Source organism: Anomalospiza imberbis, chromosome 10 (genome assembly GCF_031753505.1).
Source record: "Anomalospiza imberbis isolate Cuckoo-Finch-1a 21T00152 chromosome 10, ASM3175350v1, whole genome shotgun sequence".
NCBI classification, from domain to species: Eukaryota; Metazoa; Chordata; class Aves; order Passeriformes; family Viduidae; genus Anomalospiza; species Anomalospiza imberbis.
Window position 1 is genome coordinate 16,524,638 of NC_089690.1, and position 6,228 is coordinate 16,530,865.

General features: G+C 40.6%; 1 long non-coding RNA gene across 1 annotated transcript; it reads left to right on the forward strand.

Moving 5' to 3' along the window:
- Positions 1-410: 410 nt before the first annotated feature.
- LOC137480056 (uncharacterized) lies at positions 411-6,009 on the forward strand. The gene is made up of 4 exons (XR_011002683.1): positions 411-470; positions 3,873-3,965; positions 4,939-5,031; positions 5,102-6,009. It is a non-coding gene; the product is annotated as an uncharacterized lncRNA (long non-coding RNA).
- The last annotated feature ends 219 nt before the right edge of the window (positions 6,010-6,228 follow it).

The following is a 6,228-nucleotide window of genomic DNA, read 5'->3' on the forward strand; positions in this document are numbered from 1 at the left end:
CTTTAGGTTAATGTGAAGTACCTTCAAACCATTGGAGATTTCATTGTGGAAAATGTTTTGCAGAGCTGCATATCCTAAATGGCTGCACTCCAGAGTCTGGAATGCAAATCTCATTTACTATAAATGACTGGAAACCAGAGGATGTAGAAGGCTTTTTTTAACATAATTAATAGAATATAGGTGAAAGGGGACTGATTCTTCAATTCCTGTGTAATGCAAATGAGTTTATTCAAGAAATTAGCTGTAAATAAAGGAAATACTTGTCAGATACTAATTGGTAAATGTGCATAATAATTGAAAGCAATACTGTGAGATTTGACAAGTTCTCAAGCAGTGGATATAGAGCTCATTTTGTTGCTTGTGTGTCATTTGGTGATCCCTTTCAGGTGTGATGGCAGAAGGGCTCAGTGCTGATCTGAAACCTCAAGTTACAGAAGCCTGGTGGGGAGAGAGAAAGAGTTAAATGGATGGTGAGTGCTTTTCAAAGCCCCACACATGGGCCCCTAATGGGAGTTACGTGGCTGGGGGTGGGCTCTAACCTAGGAGTCTGATGTTCAGCTGGCAAATTGATGCTCATTATCCATGGTCCTCCCTACCCTAAGCCAGCACCTGGGAATCAAGAAAATGCCTAAAAAAGAAACTTGGGGTCTAAATATGGGCTCTTGTTTTCAAAACTATGTATTGACTTAGATAACATCTGTTTGAGTGGACTAATAGGCACTGTTTAGCTCTACATGCTTTCAGTATGCAATTAAAAATACAGTAGCTTCCATCCTAATTTTGGTAACTGACAGTTACAATTATGAGCATTGAGAGGGGTAATATTTTGCAATAAAGAAGTTTTTCTTTATTGCTTTGGGGGGAGTTATTTATCCATCTGCTACATCCCGTAGCAGTTATTACTTCCCCCATTCATACAAAGGAGCTCCTTCCAGTTTCCTCTAAAGAAAAAGTTTCTATTTTGAGAAGAAAGAAAGCAAAATAGAGCAGAGAACAAATGATGTCTCTAACTATTAATGAAGGATTTGTAGTAGGTCTTGCCAAATGTGGACTAATCAGGCTCTTGATGGGCCACAGAGTTCCCATTGCCACAAGTAGTAGACTAAGAAACTTGGATTCTATTTCTGTCTTTGCCATTGACTGGCTGGTGTAACCCTTGGCCAGACATTTAATTCCCTTGTGGTTTTGTTTTCCCTATTACACATAGCCTGTTTTGTCTGTTTGGTTTGTAAGCTTGCCTGGACAAGGATTGTCTCTGGTGATGTTTGTATAATGCCAAGCTGACAGGGCTTCAGTCTTGGCCAGACTTTGACGTGCTACCTGGGTATAAAATTATTGTCATGTTAGTACATTTATCAGTTATCCCAGTTTATGTTGCACTGACAGTTTGCTTCTTTGACTCTTGGTAGTGTAGGTGAAGTCAGAATGCGTCTCTGTGTGTTCCCACAGTGGGCATTCTTGAGTTACAGAAATAAAATAATCATAACAAAGAATTAGTTGGAGCCTTCTGTGCAATCCTGGCACCATTTGGATTGTAAAAACTCTTCCTTTCTTTGGGCTGAATCAGTTTTGGGATGGAGATTGTCATGCTTTTAAAGGGAGCCACAGTCTCTGCAAAGTCCCGAGTGACTGTGGCAAGTCACATCCCTTGGGTTAAACACCACTTTTCAGAGCCATGGCACTTGCTGGCTCTGCAGGGATGTCATGGGCTGAGTGTGCTCAGACACTGAATTACCCTGGGTCTCACCCAGTTCTCCTCTGAGCACAAGGGGAATCCCACTCCTTTGCATGGGAATGTAAGGGGGGTGGACATAAACTAGATGTCACAATTAGATTGGCTACAGATAAGAGGTTTTTTTAGTTCAATTTTAGATGGAAATTTTATGAATACAAGCAAAGTCAGAGGAATATGCCTAGAAAAACTCAATGTGCTTAACTGTGTTCTAAATGGCTTTGTCAACATGCCTCTCAACTTTTCAAATGTTGCCCTATATGGGACTGCTTTCACAGGCCCTCTGAAAGCCCTGCTGGTACTCACTTGTACTGCTGCTGCTGAGCAGTGTGGCAACCAAGCATGAGACCATCCTTTTGGGCTGTAATCAGATGTTCTTTTCTGTCCTGAGACATCAACAGGTAGATCTCTTCACCCACTGTATTTTAAGGTGTGCCTTTGAGGGCTTTCAGAAAGGGGATGGGAATAAAACTTAACCGATAAATGGAAACTCCCAAAAGTTTGGCCTAGGGGAGAAGCTGGCACTGTTCATAAGCAGAAGATTCTGAGGTGTGACTTTAGAGATTGGAGCAATGTCCATGGCATACTTTTCAACAAGGAGAGTGGTGAGCTGTGCTGGCTGTAGCAGAAGCATTTTCACAATGCTCATGGAATAGGAATAGCACCAGTGGGAACAGTGTAGCAGGTAAGAAAAATTGCCTTTATTTTTAAGTAAGTCTCACATTGATAAATATATTCTTCAGCATTAAATTCTTCATATTAAATAAATAATCATGATCAGTTTGCTATGTTCCAGCAAACAGGTACCATGCACTATTGATAAGAACAGTTGTAATCTGGGGAGTAATGGATCATGTCTGAGTAAGAGATTATTATGGTCATCTTTGGGGAATATATAAAATCAGGAAATTTGAGAAATGCTTATTTGTTCATACTGTTACAAATGGTGACTTTTGCTAAGTATGAGGCAATTCCTGTTGCTGAAATGTGTATTTATACTTGGGAGTTTTTCCACAGCAGAGTGGAGATTTAAATCTCTTATGGATTATATTGATTTAAATTACATGAATTTCAGTAAAAAATACAGGCCTTTACTTGTTCCATAAAGGTTTGAAACCCCCTGTAGCACCCCATGAAATCCAGCACCTACTCATGACACTTTCCCCTTTAACTCAGCAGTGTGTGACTGCTGAGGACATGAATCTATGATCACCTGTTTGCTTATGATGATCTGTTTTGATTGTGTACAGAATGTTTCCTTTAGCTGGGATGGCCATGGTGTCCCATGTTTGTACGTCACCCAGAACACACGTTTCATGGCTGGGCCTCTGAGAAGCTTGTACCATTCAAAAGAGAGGGTGCAGTAAAGAAAGAAATTGTTCTGTTGTTGGATTTAGGGTGGCTTTCAGTGCAAACATACACGAAATGAAATCTGGGCAGAAGGTTGATTCTCTGGTCTTACTGTTAATTCCCAAATGTGTCAAAAAAACCTGCTTAGGGCTTGACCTTGTAAGGTGCTGAGCATGTTTGGGAACTCCAGATGTTGCTCAACACTGAACACACGTCCTTTTCTCTTAAAAGAAATGGTTGCACTTTGAACAGAGGCAGCTTGGAGCTCTCTGGCATGGCAAATGTTTTGGAAGAGGCATAAATTACCGTTGGCTTTTGCAATGCCGGGCTCTTTGGAAACATTCCCCTTGAATAATATTAAAAGCAATTCCAACTTATGTAATTTAGCTCATCCCTATCATCAGCATCAATAAAAAAAAACATTAAAAGATTCCAGGCTCACCAGGACCTTTCCAAGAGCTGGCATGCTCAGAGCCAAGTAACTGATAAACAATGACTATTGATCTCAACAAGTGTGACTGCTCTTGCAGGGTGTTTGTGTGTGCTGAACTGGCACCAGAGGTGAAGAGTTTCAGTTGCTGTCATTATACCTTCATTGGTATCTATCAGAATCACTACCAAAGTTGCACTGGCAGATAAAATCGTGCAGTGTCTGAGAGGTTACCCAGGTGTTATCTGTTAATAGATATAAATTGTGCAGGAATTAACTTGTATTTTAGCTTAAGAGTTGTGAAAGTACTAGGAGTTTTAATTGTATTTTTTTGGCCTCTATGTGCACCATGTTTTGTAGTGCTACTGTATACCCTTAGAAGAATTGCCTTTGTGGTACTTGCATGTCAGAAGCTTTGGGTGTGAAGAGAAGTATAGCCATGATTTTACAAAGGTAACAATGCCTATTTTATAGGGTTTTACCTGTATGCAACACAATCCCAACTACAGTTTAAGCTCATTCAACTCCGTCTTGTACTCTTACTAAACTTCTGTGATCTTATGGCAGACTTCCTAGGCCATTTTTCAATCCTCATGCTATTCCAAAATATGTTCCACCTGCCTCACAACAGTGGTAAGAGACGATGAGATGCCTTTAGTTTCCCTGTCAGGATACACCTAAGCCACAGCATAAAAAGACTGTCTTTTTCTTATCTACTCCTAATGCTTTTTCATTCACATAATTGAAAGCTGTTTGCTTTTGTACCAGTGGCCAACTTAAAAAATATTAAATGTCCCAACTGCTTTCAGGCTGATAGCACATTCATCTTCTGTAGCAGAGCTGTCCCCTGGCCCTGTGTCTGTGCTGGCAGGTACAAACTCTTTGCAGGTGGCACCAGACCAGATCTGGCCTTGGCCTGGCCTGTGCTCGTGTTTGCACCTGCAGGCTGAACGCCTGCCTGGAGGGCTGTCCTCATTCCCCTCTGTCCTGTGTATTCCTTAAGGACTCCTGTCACATCCTGGGTGACACAGTCATGTCCACTCTTCATGAAGTTTTCACTCAGGCTGTAGGACAAATGTCTGTCAAATTGAAGTAGCATATAAAGAGTTATTGTGAGGTCCTTTTGTGCTTTCTCTCTAAGTTCTTTTCCTGGATCCAAGTCATCTGCTCATACCAACACACACTGAGCCTTGCTGCTCAGCTGTAGCTGAGAATGGCTCTTCTGCTTCCTTGTGCTTTTTGTTTATTTAGAGCTTTGTTTATTAGAGCTTGTTGTTGTTGTTGTTTCATTTCTGTGCAGTATGCAATACTCAGATGGCTGCAATCCCACTGCCTAATTAACAGCAAAATACCAAGGACATTGCACTGCTTCTGAATCAACCATTTCTCTGCATTGTTCTGTCATGTGACTGGTTTCTCTTTGCAGACTCCCATCACTTGCAGGTGGAGGGTGAACATCACTCAGTTCTCTGAATTAAGGGCCTAAAGAGTTTAGGGGATAGTGGAAGACACTAGAGAGGTATGTAAATACCCTTAAGATGTAAACACCCTCAAGATGTAAACAAAGTAATTTTCTCATTTTCTGAAAGCTGCAGCTTCTATGAAGCTTCAGAATCTCTGTTCTCCCAGGCAGAAAACAACAAATACATTTTTTACACTGAGCACCATGTGCTGTATTCAGTGATGTTGTGCAGGGCTTTAAACTTCTTGCAAGAATTCTGTTGCACTGTGTAAAACTGCTTGACTATGTGTAAAAAAAAACTTCCCTGTACCCTTACTAGCCTTCTAGAGTCTAGGAAACATCTTCCTTAAAGACAGAACTAGGAGAAGGAACAGCTTCTACAACTATGGAGAAGGAAAAGAAAGGTATGCAGCTTTTGTAATACCCATGCAATATGAATTCATCCTGCCTCAGAAGGGTAAAAAATTGCATGTGAGAGGAGAGCCAAGATGCTTGTTCTGGGCTTTTAAGTTGATATTTGCCCTTTTTGCATGTTTGCAGGATCATCATCTGCATAATTGAATTGGCAAATGCATAAAGCTGTAGTCAAAGCCTTTGTTTTGTATTGCACAATGAGATATTGTATTTCATTTCTCCTGTAAGATGCTTTATACTATTCCACAGTGTCTTAGCCAGCTTTTTCTGGCTCGAAGCAAATACTTTTAATAACTGAGACTGACCAAAAGGATGTTGTCTTCTTCTGTAGCTTAGGCATGAGGTATGATAGATCACTTTGTTACTGTCAAAGAGTGGATTTTTTTCACTGCATTGGCAACATGTTTAATTCTGGATCTTGTTATTCTGCTCTGCCTCTGCTGCCATTCCCCCGGACAGAAAGAGGAGAGGGAAGAGGAATTTTGCCTTTGAATGTTCTGCTGAAGTCGCTCATTTTTATTGAGAGGCAAAAAATGTTTGGTCCTATTTAGAAATTAGTTCTGCAAATTGACTGACACATTGCTGGAAGAATAAATAGTAAAATACTGGGTTGTTTGTCTATATCTGACAATGTGGATTTCTTGTGAAAAATTGAAGTACTGGATAGCACCCAAATGTAAAATCTTGTGCTGGCTAAAAACTGAAGTGTTCTTAAAATCAGCTTCATCTGATTTTGGCTGGTTGAAAGGTAGGCTGAAAGGGCTAGAAGTTCAGTCTCATTCCGACAATCACTTGGTGAGATTACAACTCCTCACCTTTCCAGCGAAACCATCCTGTTCG